This window comes from Eumetopias jubatus, unplaced genomic scaffold (genome assembly GCF_037043125.1).
Source record: "Eumetopias jubatus isolate StellerSeaLion01/CBP00866 unplaced genomic scaffold, mEumJub1_p1.0 scaffold_4, whole genome shotgun sequence".
Taxonomy (NCBI): Eukaryota; Metazoa; Chordata; class Mammalia; order Carnivora; family Otariidae; genus Eumetopias; species Eumetopias jubatus.
Genome location: NW_028274810.1, coordinates 68,356,904 through 68,374,769, shown reverse-complemented (window position 1 = coordinate 68,374,769; position 17,866 = coordinate 68,356,904). Strand labels below are relative to the sequence as shown.

General features: G+C 38.9%; 1 protein-coding gene and 1 pseudogene across 1 annotated transcript in view; both read right to left on the bottom strand.

Moving 5' to 3' along the window:
- AGBL4 (AGBL carboxypeptidase 4) overlaps positions 1-17,866 on the bottom strand; it is a 1,510,278-nt gene that overhangs the window by 619,888 nt on the left and 872,524 nt on the right. The gene's annotated exons all lie outside the window — the stretch shown is intronic.
- On the bottom strand, positions 15,602-15,691 carry LOC148164523 (small nucleolar RNA U3; annotated as a pseudogene).

Here is a 17,866-nt window from a genome sequence, read left to right as displayed (position 1 = left end):
TCCCTTTCTCCACAACCTCTCCAACATTTGTTGTTTCTTACCCTGTCAATGTTTCCCATTCTAACTGGTGTAAGTTGGTATCTCAATGTGGTTTTGATTTGAATTTCCCTGATGGCTAATGATGATGAACATTTTTTCATGTGTCTGTTAGCCATTTGAATGTCTTCTTCAGGGATGTGTCTTTTCATGTCTTCTCCCCATTTTTTGACTTGATTATATGTTTTTTGGGTGTTGAGTTTGAGAAGTTCTTTATAGATCTTAGATACCAGCCCTTTATCTGTAGTGTCATTTGCAAATATCTTCTCCCATTCTGTGGGTTGCCTCCTTGTTTTGTTGACGGTTTCCTTTGCTGTACAGAAGCTTTTTATCTTGATGATGTCCCCAAAGTTCATTTTTTGCTTTTATTTCACTAGCTTTTGGAGATGTATCTTGAAAGAAGTTGCTGTGGACAATGTCAAAGAGGTTATTGCCGATGTTCTTCTCCTCTAGGATTTTGATGGATTCCTGTCTCATACTGAGGTCTTTCAACCATTTTGAGTTTATCTTTGTGTATGGTGTTGGAGAATGGTCGAGTTTCATTCTTCTGTATGTAGCTTTCCAATTCTCCCAGCGCCATTTATTAAAGAGACTGTCTTCTTTCCATTGCATATTTTTTCCTGCTTTGTCAAACATTATTTGACCATAGAGTTGAGGGTCCATATCTGGGTTCTCTATTCTGTTCCATTGGTCTATATGTCTGTTTTTGTGCAGTACCATGCTGTCTTGCTGATCACTGCTTTGTAATATAGCTTGAAATCGGGCAACTTGATGCCCCCAGCTTTGTTTATTTTATTTTTTTTTTAACATTTCCTTGGCGATTCGGGGTCTTTTCTGATTCCATACAAATGTTAGGATTGTTTTTTCCAGCACTTTGAAAAATGTCATTGGAATTTTGATCAGGATGGCATTGAAGGTATAGATTGCTCTGGGTAGCATAGTCATTTTAACAATGTTTATTCTTCTGATCCATGAGCATGGAATATTTCTCCATCATTTTGTGTCTTCAATTTCTTTCATGAGTGCTCTGTTCTGCTTCCTAGAGTATAGATACTTTACCTCTTCAGTTAGGTTTATTCCAAAGTATCTTATGGTTTTTGGTGCTATTATAAATGGAATCATTTCTCTAATTTCTCTTTCTACAGTTGCATTGTTAGTGTATAAGAAAGCAACTGATTTCTGTGCATTGATTTTGTACCCTGTCACATTACTGAATTGCTGTATGAATTCTAGTAATTTGGGGCTACCCCCAAATTACTAGAATCTTTTGGGTTTTCCACATAAAGTATCATGTCCTATGTGAAAAGAGAGAGTTTGACTTCTTCTTTGCCAATTTTAATACCTTTTATTTCTTTTTGTTGTCTGATTGCTGTTGCTAGGACTTCTAGTTCTGTGTTGAACAGTAGTGGTGAAAATGGGCATCCTTGACGTGTTCCTGATCTTAAGGGAAAGGCTCACATCTTTTCCCCATTGAGAATGATATTTGCTGTGGGTTTTTCATAGATGGATTTTATGAACTTGAGGAATGCTCCCTCTATCCCTATACTCTGAAGAGTTTTAATCAGGAAAGGATGCTATATTTTGTCAAATGCTTTTTCTGCATCAATTGAGAGGACCATATGGTTCTTCTTTCTCCTCTTATTAATGTGTTCTATTAGATTGATTGATTTGCGACTGTTGAACCACCCTTGCATCCCGGAAATAAATCCCATTTGGTCGTAGTGCATGATCCTTTTAATGTATTGTTGGATCCTATTAGCTAGGATTTTGTTGAGGATTTTGGAATCCATATTCATCAAGAATGTCGGTCTGAAATTCTCCATTTCGATGGGGTCTTTGTCTGGTTTGGGGATTAAGGAAATGCTGGCCTCATAGAATGAGTCTGGAAGCTTTCCTTCTGTTTCTATTTTTTGAAACAGCTTCAGGAGAATAGGTATTATTTCTTCTTTGAATGTTTGGTAGAATTCCCCAGGGAATCCATCAGGCCCTGGACTCTTGTTTTTCCAGAGGTTTTTGATCACTGCTTCAATCTCATTACTGTTTATTGGCCTATTCAGGTTGTCAATTTCTTCCTGTTTCAGTCTTGGCAGTTTACAGGTTTCCAGGAAGGCATCCATTTCTTCCCAGTTGCTCAGTTTATTGGCATATAGTTGTTGATAATAATTTCTAATAATTGTTTCTATTTCCTTGGTGTTAGTCGTGATATCTCCCCTTTCCTTCATAATTTTACTAATTTGAGTCCTTTCTCTTTTCTTTTGGATAAGTCTGGCCAGTGGTTTATTGATCTTATTCTTTCAAAGAACCAGCTTCTAGTTTCATTGATCTGATCTAATGTGTTTCTGGTTTCTAATTCATTGATCTCTGCTCTTCTCTTATTTCTCTTCTAATGTGTGGCTTAGGCATCGTTTGTTGCTTTTTCTCTAGTTCTTTAAGGTGTAGAGTTAGTTGGTGAATTTGGGATTTTTCTATTTTTTTGAGTGAGGCTTGGATGGCTATGTATTTCCCCCTTCAAACCACCTTTGCAGTATCCCATAGGCTTTGGACCAATGTATTTTCGTTCTCATTGGTTTCCATGAATTGTTTAAGTCCTTTTATGATTTCCTGGTTGACCCAAACATTCTTGAGCAGAGTGGTTTTTAGCTTCCAAATGTTTGAATTTCTTCAAGGTTTTTTCTTGCGAGTGCATTCCAGTTTTAAAGCATTATGGTCTGAGAATATGCAGGGAATTATCTCAATCTTTTGGTATCGGTTGAGACCTGATTTGTGACCCAGTATGTGGTCTATTCTGGAGAAAGTTCCATGTGTGCTTGAGAAGAATGAGTATTCTCTTGTTTTAGGGTGGAATGTTCTGTATATATCTATGAGGTCCATCTGGTCCAGTGTACCATTCAAAGTTCCTGTTTCTTTGTTGATTTTCTGCTTAGATGATCTGTCTATTGCTGAGAGTGGAATATTGAGGTCTCCTACAATTAATGTAATGCTATCAATATGACTATATTGGTTAACAGTTGGCTTATGTAGATGACTGCTCCCATGTTGGGGGCATAGATACTTACAATTGTTAGATCTTCTTGTTGGATAGACCCTTTAAGAATGATATAGTGTCCTTCTGTGTCTCTAACTACAGTCTTTAGTTTAAAATCTAATTTGCCTAATGTAAGAATTGCTACCCCAGCTTTCATTTGAGGTCCACTGGCATGTAAGATGGATCTCCATCCCTTCACTTTCAGTCTGGATGTATCTTTAGGTTCAGAATGAGTCTCTTGTACACAGCATATGGATGGGTCCTGTCTTTGTATCCAATTTGCAACCCTGTGTCATTTTATGGGAGCATTTAGGCTGTTCACATTGAGAGAGATTATTGAAAGATATGAATTTATTGTCATCATGTTGTCTGTGAAGACCTTGTTTTTACAGATTGTCCCTGTAAATTTCTGTTGTATACTAGTCTTGGGGTCTTTCTCCTTTTATAGAACCCCCCCTTAATATTTCTTGCAGGGCCGGTTTAGTGGTCACATATTCTTTTCAGTTCCTGCCGATCGTGGAAGCTCTGCATCTCTCCATTCATTCTAAATGACAGTCTTGCTGGATAAAGTATTCTTGCGTGCATGTTCTTGTCGTTTAGTACCCTGAATATGTCTTGCCAGCCATTTGTGGCTTGTCAGGTCTCTGTGGATAGATCTGACGTTATTCTGATGTACGTAAGGAATCTCTTCCCCCTAACTGCACTTAAGATGGTTTCCTTGTTTCTAAGATTTGTGAGTTTTACTATTACATGCTGGGGTGTTTGCCTGTTTTTTGTGATCTTGGGAGGGGTCCTTTCTGCATCTAGGACACGAATGTTTGTTTCATTCCCCAGATTAGGGAATTTCTCAGCTACGATTTGCTCAAATATATCTTCTAGTCCTCTCTCTTTCTCCACCCCCTCTGGGATTCCAATAATTATGACATTAGAATGCTTTATGGTGTCACTTATTTCTCTGATTCTATTTTCATGGATTCTGAGTTGTTTTTCCCTGGCCTCCTCTTTTCACTTCTTGTCTATTAATTGGTGTTCTAAATCACTAATTCATTTTTCTCCCTCACTTACCCTAGCTGTTAGATTATCTAGATTAGATTGGATCTCATTGATAGCATTCTTAAGTTCTGCCAATTCAGCTTTCACTTCTGCCCTTAGAGGCACTATGTTGCCATTAATTGATTTCTCCATTCTAGCTATTGTCTTCACAACTGCTAGCCTGAATTCCATCTCCGACATCTTGGTTATATCTGGATCCATTTGTAAATCTGTGGCATAAGTCATAATTTCTGAGTCTTTCTTATTTTGGGGGTTCCTCCTAGTCATTCTGTTGAGGGGTGGTTGAGGGAATGTACAGAGTCCAAATTATTGACCACAACCCAAGCCAGATGCACCTGTTTTCTAGGGACCCTAGGGTTGTTGGTCTATTGTTTTCCCAGCCTGTCTTCTGGGGAAGGGGCCTGCTGCACTGTTACTCAGGCAACCCTTTTTGGGCAGAGTTGCCCTACCCCTGTGGTGGGGGATGGGCTCAGTGGGAACCGGTTTTGGGGGCTTTTGTTCTCTGGCAGCTTTCCCTGGCAGCTTTTCATGTCTCTTCTGAGAGTCAGAGCAGAAGAGACTGTTTCCAACCCTCTGCCTCAGAGCAGAGAGATCGCAGTCTGTTCTTCAGTGAGCTCTCCAGGCCACACTCTCTCTGTTTCTGTCTGTGCTGCTATAAACAGCAACATCCTTGGTTGTGCGCCCCTCTGCAGCGCTCCCAGTCCTCGCCTCCAGGTCGGGCACGTCTCTGCTCTTTCTGCTTCTAAAACTGCCAGCCACCCCCAGTTCGCATATGCCACTCTGCTGCTCCGGTTTCCATCTAAAGTCCTTTCCACGCTGCTACCGATCTGTGAATCTGTGCCCCATCCCCGGCGCGGGAGGCTATCACTTAGTGGCGGTGCAGGATCCCCACAGCCAGGCTCTGTCCCACTGCGGTTTATCCTCCGATATCTGCCCGCGAAATTACAGCTTCCTACTTTGTACCTCGAAACCAACCATCTGCGATATTCTGTTTGTAGAGATCCAGATCTTCTTACATCTCAGGCTGATTTTGTGGGTGTTCAGAGTGGTCAGGTAGATATCCGGCTCAATTCCGGGGACCAGTTAGAATAGGGTCCCCTAGTCCTCCACCATCTTTTCCTCCTCCCACATATAGCACATCATCTTTATCCATTTATCTATGGATGGACATGTGGGTTCCTTCCATATCGTCGCTATTGTAAATAGTCCTATAATAAACATAGGGATGCATATATCTTTTTGAATTATTATTTTTATTGTCTTCGGGTAAATACCCATAGTGCAATTGCTGGATCATAGGATAGTTCTATTTTTAAATTTTTGAGGATCCTTCATACTGTTTTCCACAGTGGCTGTTCCAGTCGCATTCCCACCAATAGTGCAAGAAGTTTCCTTTTTCTCCACATCCTTGCCAACACTTGTTGTTTCCTGTGTTTTTGATTTTAGCCATCTGACAGGTGTAAAGTGATATCATTTTAATTTGCATTTTCCTGATGATAAGTGATATTGAACATATTTTCATATGTCTGTTGTCTGTTTTCATACAGGTCTTTTTTTTTAAGATTTTATTTATTTATTTGACAGAGAGAGACACAGCAAGAGAGGGATCACTAGCAGGGGGAGAGGGAGAAGGAGAAGTAGGCTTCCCACGGAGCAGGGAGCCCAATGCGGGGCTCAATCCCAGGACTCTGGGATCATGACCTGAGCCAAAGGCAGACGCTTAATGACTGAACCATCCAGGCGCCCCTTCATATAGGTCTTCTTTGGATAAATGCCTATTCAGATTCTCTGCCCATTTTTTAATCAAATTAGTTGGTTTTTTGGTGTTGAGTTGTACAAGGAGAAGTGTTTTTAAACAAATGTTCTTATTTTATTATTTTTTCTTTAATTCCTTCCTTTTTTAATTTAATTTAATTTTACTATGTTATGTTAGTCACCATACAGTACATCATTAGTTTTCGATGTAGTGTTTCATGATTCATTGTTTGCGTATAACACCCAGTGCTCCATGCAATATGTGCAATACGTATAAGTGTTTTTAGATAATTCCATGGTATCTGCACTGAAATGGGGTAACTTTTTTAGATGTGATGGTAAATTGTTAACTCCTCTTTGCTTCAAACTATTCTCTTTGATCAACATTACATGATGAGGTATGGACACCAAAAAATAAGACTTTTAAGTTACATCACAGTCATATTAGATGTTTTATGTTCCTTCTCTATCCTAGCTTATCTCAGGTATTCACAATAAGCATACAAAAATCTGCAGATTGTATTGCCCCTCTGCAGAACTACAAGAAACATCCTGGTTCCACAGTATTAAAATTGTTTTGGTAGTTAACTGTTTGGAGCCGGAAGCAGCAAATGAACCAGATTTGAAATGGTATGCTACTCCCTCACTCCCATGTGGCAGTTGATATTCCCATGGAGAAAGCAGGTGGAATATTGGCCATCTTCAGCCAGTGTCTCTTAGACTGGCATCTCTATTTTCTGACAAACAACCTCAGATCACTGGCTCCGTATAAGAGCTTTCCTATACTTCTTTTTCCTCATTGTTCCTCCAAGCCTCATTACCAGCTGACTTTACCACTAAATCATTTCTATTCAATTCTTGACCAGTCTGATCCAAGCCACAACCATCTCTTTCCTGGACTACTAAATGATTTTTTGCTTCTTCTCATGCACTTTCTGATCTATTATCCACCTAACAACCTAAGAATCAGAATTCTCTTTTTTTTTTTCAGATAAATGTGATCATGTCAACTCCTTGCTTAAAAATTTCCAATGGCTTCCAATTATACTTAGGATAAAATCCAATGCTCTTTATCATGGTCTTCAAGGCTCTGTATGGTCTGGATTCTGTCTACCTCTCCAGGCTAATCTCAGGGCACTTTTTCTTTTTCTTGCATGTTGTTCTCTAGGCTATAGCCATACTGGTTTATTCAATTATTCAAACATTCTATGCTCTTTCTTATTCCTAGGGCCTTTGAAAATCTGCTTCCTCAGCCCATACTGTTCTTCTTACTCTCTGTATGTCAGGCTCCTTCTCATCTTTCAGGTCTTAGGAAAATATCCTATTCCTCAGAGAGGCATTCTCTAGCCACTTCATCTAAAGAAGGTCTCCTATCTTTCTCTATATTAGTATCTTATTTGTCTTCCTCATGGTTCTTATCTTACTCTATATTCATTTATTTATAGAGGTATAGAATATAGTGGTAATAAATACAGAGTCTAAAATCAGAGTGCCTAGATTTAATTCCCAGTTCTCCTATTTAACTGTGACCCTTGGGAAGTTACTTACTTCTCTATTTTCCTCATCAGTCCTAGTACCTGTTTTATAGGGTTGTTATGATGATTACATGTAAAGTGCTTAGAAGAGCATCTAGCATAAACACTCTATAATTATTCTCTATTATATATTTTTTCCTCCTACAATACATATTTCATGGAAGCAGAAACCATTTCCTGGCCTTTTTCATCATTATACCCTTAGTGTCTGGTACATTGCAGGCAGTCAATGGATCCTTGTTGAGTATGGGATAAAGTCTGTTCTTAGCATCATCAAGAGATAATGGATTTTTCCATTTTTTGTGTCATCTTCAGTTTCTTTCATAAGTGTTCTATAGTTTTCAGAGTACAGATCTTTTATCTCTTTGGTTAGGTTTATTCCTGGGTATCTCCTGTGTTTTGGTGCAATTATAATGGGATTGATTCCTTGATTTCTCTTTCTGATGCTTCATTACTGGTGTATGGAAATGCAACAGATTTGTGTACATTGATTTTGTATCCTGATACTTCACTGAATTCGTTTATCAATTCTAGCAATTTTGGGGTGGAGTCTTTCAAGTTTTCTACATAGAGTAACATGTCATCTGTGAATAGTGAAAGTCTGACTTCTTCCTTGCCAATTTGGATGCCTTTTATTTCTTTTTTGTTGTCTGATTGCTGAGGTCAGGACTTCCAGGACTATGTTAGATTGCAATAGTGAGAGTAGATATCCCTGACTTGTTCCTGACCGTAGAAGAAAAGCTCTCACTATTTCCCCATTAAGGATGATATTAGCCATGGTTCTTTTGTATATGGCCTTTGATGTTGAGGTATGTTCCCTCTACCCCTACCTTGTTGAGGGTTTTTATCAAGAATGGATGATGTACTTTGTCAAATGCTTTTCTGCATCTATTGAGAGGATCATATGGTTCTTTCTTTTCTTTTATTAATGTGGTGCATCACATTGACTGATTTGTGAAAATTGAGCCATACTTGCAGCCCAGGAATAAATCCCACTTGATTGTGGTGAATGATTCTTTTAACATATTGTTGGAGTCAATTAGTTTGTATTATTTTGTGAATTTTTGCATCCATGTTCATAAAGGATATTGGTCAATAAATCTCCTTTTAGTGGGGTCATTGTCCTTTCAGTGGGGTTTTGGAATCAAGATAATGCTGACCTTACAGAATGAGTTTGGAAGTTTTCTTTCCATTTCTATTTTTTAGAACAGTTTGAGAAGAATAGGTATTAACTCTTCTTTAGATGTTTGGGAGAATACCCCTGGGAAACCATCTGGCCGTGGACCTTTGTTTGTTCAGAGATTTTTGATTACTGATTCAATTTCTTTGCTGATTATTGCTCTGTTCACATTTTCTATTTCTTCTTATTTCAATTTCAGTAATTTATGTTTAAGGAATTTATCCATTTCTTCCAGATTGCCTAGTTTGTTGGCATATAGTTTCTCATAATATTCTCTTATAATTGTTTATATTTCTGTGGTATTGGTTGTGATCTCGCCTCTCTCATTTGTGATTTTACTTATTTGGGTCCTTTCTCTTATCCATGCTCATGGACTGGAAAAAAGATTGTTAAAATATCTATACTATCCAAAGCAATCTACACATTCAATAGAACTCCTATGAAAATACCACCAGCATTTTTCACAGAACTACAACAAACAATCCTACAATTTATATATAACCACAAAAAACCTCAAATAGCCAAAGCAATCTTGAACAAGCAAAGCTGGAAGCATCAAAATTCCAGACTTCAAGCTAGTATTACAGATCTATAGTCATCAAGACAGTATGGTACTGGCACAAAAACACATAGATCAATGGAACAGAATAGAAAACCCAGAAATGTACCCACAACTATATGGTACACTAATTTTTGACAAAGTAGGAAAGAATATCCAATGGAAAAAAGACAGTCTCTTCAACAAATGGTAGTGGGAAAACTGGACAGCAACATGCAGAAGAATGAAATTGGACCACGTTCTTACACCATACACAAAAATAAATTCAAATGGATGAAAGACCTAAATGTGAGACAGAAATCAATCAAAACCCTAGAGGAAAGGGGGGAGGGGCAAGATGGGGGAGGAGTAGGAGACCTAAATTTCGTCTGGTCCCAGGAATTCAGCTAGATAGGGATCAAACCATTCTGAACACCTACGAACTCCACAGGAGATCGAAGAAAAGATTAGCAGCAACTCTCTGAACAGAAAAGCGACCACTTTCTGGAAGGTAGGACATGCAGAGAAGTGAATCCGAGGCGATATACGGGAAGATAGATGGCGGGGGAGGGGGACTCCGTCAGGCACTACTGGCAAGTGATAGAGCAGCAGAGCACAAAATCGTAACTTTTAGAAGTCGGCTCTGCTGAGGGACATCGCTCCAATGGCTAAGTGGGGGGGGGGGTGGAACCCTCGCTCAGACAGTGTTGTCTCACAACCCTTGGGGTCACAGAAAGACCGGGGGTGACTGAGTGTGGCAGAGCTCCCAGGTATTGGAGCGGGGAAGCCAGCTGCAGAGACAGAGGGCAGGAGTGGGCTCTCAGCTTGGAGTTGCCATAAACTGTGATCTGAGGCACAGTTGGGCCACTGCTCTTCCAGCAGGGATGCAACAAGCGGCAGATCTTGGCAGACTACCCTTCCTTCCTCGGGAGGAGTGGCACAGGAGTGCACCTCAGGAATCTGCTGGGTTTGGAGACTCCAAACGGGGTTGCGTGCCAGAGACAGAAACGCTCTGTTACAGGCCGGGTGAGCAGAGTGAGGGCAGAGACCAGGAAGCTGGGAGTGATTGACTGTTTTTCTCTGGGGGCTCACTAAGGAGCAGGGCCCTGAGCTCTTGGCTTCTCCAGGGCAGAGACTGGGAGGCCGCCATTTTCACTCTCGTCCACCATAGCTGTATGGAAACCTTGCAGGGAACAAAAGCTCCCAAGAGCAAACCGGAACAGATTACTTAGCCCAGCCCTGGCAAGGACAGGGCAATTCTGCCTCAGGCAAAGACATTTCAGAAACACGGCAACAGGCCCCTCCCCCAGAATATCAGCAAGAATAAGCAGCCAAGACCGAGTTTACCCATCAATGAGAATGGCAGAACTCCAATGCTAGGGGAATACTGCACATAGAATTCATGGCTTTTTTCCCATGATTCTTTAGTCTTTCAAAGTTAATTTTTTTAACGTTTTTTCTTTTTTTTTTGAATTTTTCTTTTTCCCTTTTTCAACCAACATCTTATTAATCCCTTTTTAAAAAAACTTTTTATTTTCAGTTTTTAGAGTCATATTCTATTCCTTCATAGTAGTTAACTTTATTTTTGGTATATATATATATATGTTGTTCTCTCTTTAAAATTTTGGGATACGGTTTCTTCTAACAGACCAAAATATACCCTAAATCTCTAGTGTATGGCTTTGTACTAGTCTCCTGCCTAATCACAGTCTCTCCGTTTCTTTTCTTTTCTTTCTTTTTTTTAAAATCCTCTCCTTTCAGATTGGATAAAAAAAACAAGACCCATCAATATGCTGCCTGCAAGAGACTAATTTTAGACCCAAAGACACCTACAGATTGAAAGTGAGGGGGGTGGAAAACAATTTACTAAGCTAATGGACACCAAAAGAAAGCTGGGGTGGCATCCTTGTATCAGATAAATTAGAGTTTAAGCCAAAGACTAAAATAAGAGATCAGGAATGACACAATATCATACTTAAAGGGTCTATCCAACAAGAAGATCTAACAATTGTAAATATCTATGCCCCTAACATGGGAGCAGCCAATTATATAAGGCAATTAATAACAAAAGCAAAGAAACACATTGACAACAATACAATAATAGTGGGGGACTTGAACACCCCCCCTCACTGAAATGGACAAATCATCTAAGCAAAAGATCAACAAAGGAATAAAGACTTTAAATGACACACTGGACCAAATGGACTTCACAGATATATTCAGAACATTCCATCCCAAAGCAACGGAATACACATTCTTCTCTAGTGCCCATGGAACATTCTCCAGAATAGATCACATCTTAGGTCACAAATCAGGTTTCAACTGGTACCAAAAGATTGGGATTATTCCCTGCATATTTTTGGACCCCAATGCTTTGAAACTAGAACTCAATCACAAGAGGAAAGTTAGAAAGAACTCAAATACATGGAGGCGAAAGAGCATCCTACTAAAGAATGAATGGGAAAAACAAGGAAATTAAAGAAGAATTAAAGAAAACATCATGGAAACAAATGAAAATGAAAACACAACGGTTCAAAATCTTTGAATGTAGCAAACGAAGTCCTAAGAGGAAAGTATATAGCAATACAAGTCTTTCTCAAGAAAGAAGAAAGGTCTTGGGGCGCCTGGGTGGCTCAGATGGTTAAGCGTCTGCCTTCGGCTCAGGTCATGATCCGAGGGTCCTGGGATCGAGTCCCGCATCGGGCTCCTTGCTCCTTGGGAGCCTGCTTCTCCCTCTGCATCTGTCTCTCACCCCCTCTCTCTCTCCCTCTGTCTCTCATGAATAAATAAAATTCTTAAAAAAAAAAAGAGAAAGAAGAAAGTTCTCAAATACACAACCTAAACTTACACCTAAAGGAGGTGGAGAAAGAACAGCAAATAAAGCCTAAACCCAGCAGGAGAAGAGAAATCATAAAGATCAGAGCAGAAATCAATGAATTAAAACCAAAAGAACAGTAGAACAGATCAACGAAACTAGGAGCTGGTTCTTTGAAAGAATTAATAAGATTGATAAACCCCTGGCCAGACTTATCAAAAAGAAAAGAGAAATGACCCAAATAAATAATATCGTGAATGAAAGAGGAGAGATCACAACCAACACCAAAGAAATACAATTATAAGAACATATTATGAGCAATTATATGCCAGCAAATTAGATAATCTGGAAGAAATGATGCATTCCTAGAGATGTATCAAGTAGCAAAACTGAACCAGGAAGAAATAGAAAACCTGAACAGACCTATAACCACTAAGGAAATTGAAGCAGTCATCAAAAATCTCCCAACAAAGAAAAGCCCAGGGCCAGATGGCTTCTCAGGGGAATTCTACCAAACATTTAAAGAAGAATTAATACCTATTCTTCTGAAACTGTTCCAAAAAATAGAAATGGAAGGAAAACTTCCAAACTCGTTTTATGAGGCCACCATTACCTTGATCCAAAAACCAGACAAAGACCCCATCAAAAAGGAGAATTACAGAACAATATCCTTGGTGAACACAGATGCAAAAATTCTCACTGAAATACTAGCCAATAGGATCCAACAGTACATTAAAAGGATTATTCACCACAACCAAGTGGGATTTATTCTTGGGCTGCAAGGTTGGTTCAACATCCGCAAATCAATCAGTGTGATACGTTAATAAAAGAAAGAACAAGAACCATATGATCCTCTCAATAGATGCAGAAAAAGCATTTGACAAAGTACAGCATCCTTTCTTGATCAAAACTCTTCAGAGTATAGGGATAGAGGGTACATACCTCAATATCATAAAAGCCATCTATGAAAAACCCACAGCAAATATATTCTCAATGCGGAAAAAATGAGAGCTTTCCCCCTAAGGCCAGGAACATGGCAGGGATGTCCCCTATCACCACTGCTATTCAACATAGTACTAGAAGTCCTAGCCACAGAATCAGACAACAAGAAGAAATCAAAGGCATCCAGATCGGCAAAGAGGAAGTCAAACTCTCACTCTTTGCAGATGATATGATACTTTATGTGGAAAACCCAAAAGACTCCACCCCAAAACTGCTAGAATTCATACAGGAATTCAGTAAAGTGGCAGGATATAAAATCAATGCACAGAAATCAGTGGCATTCCTATACACCAACAAGAAGACAGAAGAAAGAGAAATTAAGGAGTCGATCCCATTTACAATTGCACCCAAAACCATAAGATACCTAGGAATAAATCTAACCAAAGTGGCAAAGAATCTGTACTCAAAACTATAAAATACTCTTGAAAGAAATTGAGGAAGACACAAAGAAATGGAAAAACGTTCCATGCTCATGAATTGGAAGAACAAATATTGTGAAGATATCAATGCTACCTAGAGCAATCTACACATTCAAAGCTATCCCTATCAAAATACCATCAACTCTTTTCAAAGAAATGGAACAAAGAATCCTAAAATTTGTATGGAACTGGAAAAGACCCCGAATAGCCAGAGGAATCTTGAAAAAGAAAAGCAAAGTTGGTGGCATCACAATTTCGGACTTCCAGCTCTATTACAAAGCTGTCATCATCAAGACAGTATGGTACTGGCACAAAAACAGACACATAGATCAATGGAACGGAATCGAGAGCCCAGAAATGGACCCTCAACTCTATGGGTCAACTCATCTTTGATAAAGCAGGAAACAATGTCCAATGGCAAAAAGACAGTCTCTTCAACAAATGGTGTTGGGAAAATTGGACAGCCACATGCAGAAGAATGAAACTGGACCATTTCCTTACACCACATAGAAAAATAGTCTCAAAATGGTTGAAAGACCTAAATGTGAGACAGGAGTCCATCAAAATCCTAAAGGAGAACACGGGCAGCAACCTCTTCGCCCTCAGCCACAGCAACTTATTCCTAGAAACATTGCCAAAGGCAAGGAAAGCAAGGGCAAAAATGAACGATTTGGATTTCATCAAGATAAAAAGCTTTTGCACAGCAAAGTAAACAGTCAACAAAACCAAAAGACAACCGACAGAATGGGAGAAAATATTTGCAAATGACATATCAGATAAAGGGCTAGTATCCAAAATCTATAACGAACTTATCAAGCTCAACACCTAAAGAACAAATGATCCAATCAAGAAATGGGCAGAAGACATGAACAGACATTTTCCCAAAGAAAACATCCAAATGGCCAACACACACATGAAAAAGCTCAACATCACTTGGCAGCAGGGAAATCCAAATTAAAACCTCAATGAGATACCACCTCACACCAGTCAGAATGGCTAAAATTAACAAGTCAGGAAACGGCAGATGTTGCCGGGGATGCGGAGAAGGGGAACCCTGCTACCCTTTTGGTGGGAATGCAAACTGGTGCAGCCACTCTGGAAAACAGTATGGAGGTTCCTCAAAAAGTTGAAAATAGAGCTACCATACAACCCAGCAATTGCACTACTGGTTGTTTATCTCAAAGTTACAAATGTAGTGATCTGAAGGGGTACATGCACCCTGATGATTATAGCAGCAATGTCCACAATAGCCAAACTGTGGAAAGAGCCAAGATGTCCATCGACAGATGAATGGATAAAGAAGATGTGGTATATATATACAATGGAATATCATGCAGCCATCAAAAGGAATGAGATCTTGCCATTTGCAACGACGTGGATGGAACTGGGGGGTGTTATGCTGAGTGAAATAAGTCAATCAGAGATAGACATATATCATACGACCTCACTGATATGAGGAGTTCTTAATCTCAGGAAACAAACTGAGGGTTGCTGGAGTGGGGGTGGGGTGGGAGGGATGGGGTGGCTGGGTGATAGACATTGGGGAGTGTATGTGCTATGGTGAGCACTGTGAATTGTGTAAGACTGTTGAATCACTCGCCTGTATCTCTGAAACAATACATTATATGTTAAAAAAAGAAAAAAGAAGAAGCTAGCAGGAAGGGATGAATGAAGGGGGGAAAATTGGAGGGGGAGACAAACCATGAGAGATGATGGACTCTGAAAAACAAACTGAGGGTTCTAGAGGGGAGGGGGGTGGGGAAATTTGTTAGCCTGGTGATGGGTATTAAAGAGGGCATGCACTGCATGGAGCACTGGGTCTTATAGGCAAACAATGAATCATGGAACACTACATCAAAAATGATGTAATGCATGGTGATTAACATAACAATTAAAAAATTGAAAAAATAAATGAAGGAAAGGTTCAGCTGATACATGGATGAACTAGCTAAAAAAAAAAAAAAAAAAAAAAATCCGAGGAGAACACAGGCAGCAAACTCTTTCACATCAGCAGTAGTAAATTCTTACCAGACATGTCTCCAGAGGAAAGGGATACAAAAGCAAAAATGAACTATTGTGACTTGATCAGATAAAAAGCTTCTGAACAACAAATGAAACAATCAACAAAACTAAAAGGCAACCTTCAGAATGGGAAAAGATGTTTGTAAATGATGTATCTGATAAAGGGTTAGCAGCTAAAATCTATAAAGAACTTAGAAACTCAACACCCAAAAAACCAATTATCTAGTTAAGAAATGGGCAGAAAACATGAATAGACATTTTTCAAAAGAAGACTTACAAACTATAGAAATGATCCCTGAAAGTATAGTCTTTCAAAAGAAGACTTACAGATGGCTAACAGACATGTGAAAAGATGTTTAACATCATTCATCATCAGGGAAATACAAAATCAAAACTACAATGAGATACCACCTCACACCAGTCAGAATGGCTAAAATTAACAACAAAGGAAACAGCAGATGTTGGTGAGGATGCTGAGAAAAGGGAACCCTCTTACACCGTTGGTAGGAAAGCAAACGTCTAGCCACTGTGGAAAACAGTGTGGAGGTTCCTGAAAAAGTTTAAAATAGAAGATCCAGCAATTGCACTACTAGGTATTTACCCAAAGGATACAATAATACTGATTCAAAGAGATACATGCACCCTGATGTTTATAGCAGCATTATCAACAATAGCCAGATTATAGAAAGAGCTCAAATATCCACTGATAGATGAATGGATAAAAAAGATGTGGAATATATATACAATGGAATATTACTCAGATATAATAAAGAATGAAATCTTGCCATTTGCAACAACATGGATGGAGCTAAAGTGTATTATGCTAAGAGAAATAAGTCAGTCAGAGAAAGACAAATACCATATGACTTTACTCATATGTGGAATTTAAGAAACAAAACAGATGAACATAGGGAAAGAGGGAAAAAAAGAGAGGTAGGCAAACCATAAAAGACTCTTAACCATAGAGAACAAACTGAGGGTTGATGGAGGGAGGTGGGTGGGCGATGGGCTAAATGGGTGATGGGTATTAAGGAAGACACTTGTTGTGATGAGCACTGTGTGTTTATGTAAGTGATGAATCACTAAATTCTACTCCTGAAGCTAACATTATATTATATGTTAACTACTAGAATTAAATAAAAACTTGAAATATTAAAAACACACAGAGACACACACAAAAGAGATAGTGGATTTTACAACCAGACTCCTTAGGTCAAGTTCTGTTTCTTCCATGCTCTATGCTGAGTTAATGACATTAACTGTTCTCTCCTCACCATGCCCAACACTTGTAAAAAGCCCCTGCAGTACTGCTCCTATTGGCACTGAACTTTTTATAGGATTTGTCTTTAACTTTTGTTCTGATATGACAATAACATATATTAGTTACGAGCACAGAGGGTTCTAGAGTCGGACTGTCTAAATTGGAATCCTGATTCCACCACTGCTTTGTTTGGCAAGATACGTAGCCTTTCTTGTGCTTCTTAAGTTTCCTTGTTTTCAAAAGAAAGAGAAAAATATTACTTACTTCACGGGGTCATTAAGGGAGGTAATTCAATGAATTAATACAAGATAAGTTCACAGAAGAGTTCCTGATACATAGTAAACTCAGTATGTTTTATCTCCTTGATATTCAGAGTGTTGGTTCATAAACCAGCTGTATTGGTATCACCTTGGAGCCTGTTGGAAACACAGTATCTTGGGTCTCATCATCAAATTACTGAATAAGAATCTGCATTTTAATAAGATCCCCAGGTGATCTGTATGGGTACTGAAGGTTGAAAAGTACTGATTTAGCTGAGACCATCATCACCATTACAACCACCTCCTGACTTTCTAATCCTGGTCTGTTAAATTTCATAACTAGACACCATCTCTGTACCTTACCCTGCCTGGCTGTTTATAATCAGCATCCTTTGGCTGGTCTACTTGGCTTTTCAATTCCATATCTCACCCAAGACTCTAGCTCTTAATTTCCCCTTTTAGTTCCCCACACTGTGGTCTGCCTACAGGGAAGTGACTACTACATTGCTTCCACTACAGATTCTAAGATATTGTTCCCTTCCCAGAGTGCTTAGTCCCTCCCAGGATCCTACTACATGGGAAGGAGCCACTTGAAAACTACTTACTAATTGTGTGGCCTTGAGAAAATTTCAATATTTTGCCTCCCTGAGTCTCATTTTCCTATCTGCAAAATAAAGATAAAATCACTCACCTAGTCAACAAGTACAATTTTACTAGCCCTTTTGATCTTGCATAGTTATTTAGATTTGAAACTCATTTTTCCTCATCTGGGCAATAGAAAGGTACATTTCTCAGAGGATTATGAAGTTTGAAATAATATATGTTACACACTTAGCATTATGGTCAATACATTGTATGCAATAAATAAACATTGGTTACTAAATTAATGAGTATCATAGCATTATTATTATTAAAATGTATCTAATTTTTTCATTATGTCCCTGAAAATTATTCTGCCCAGCATT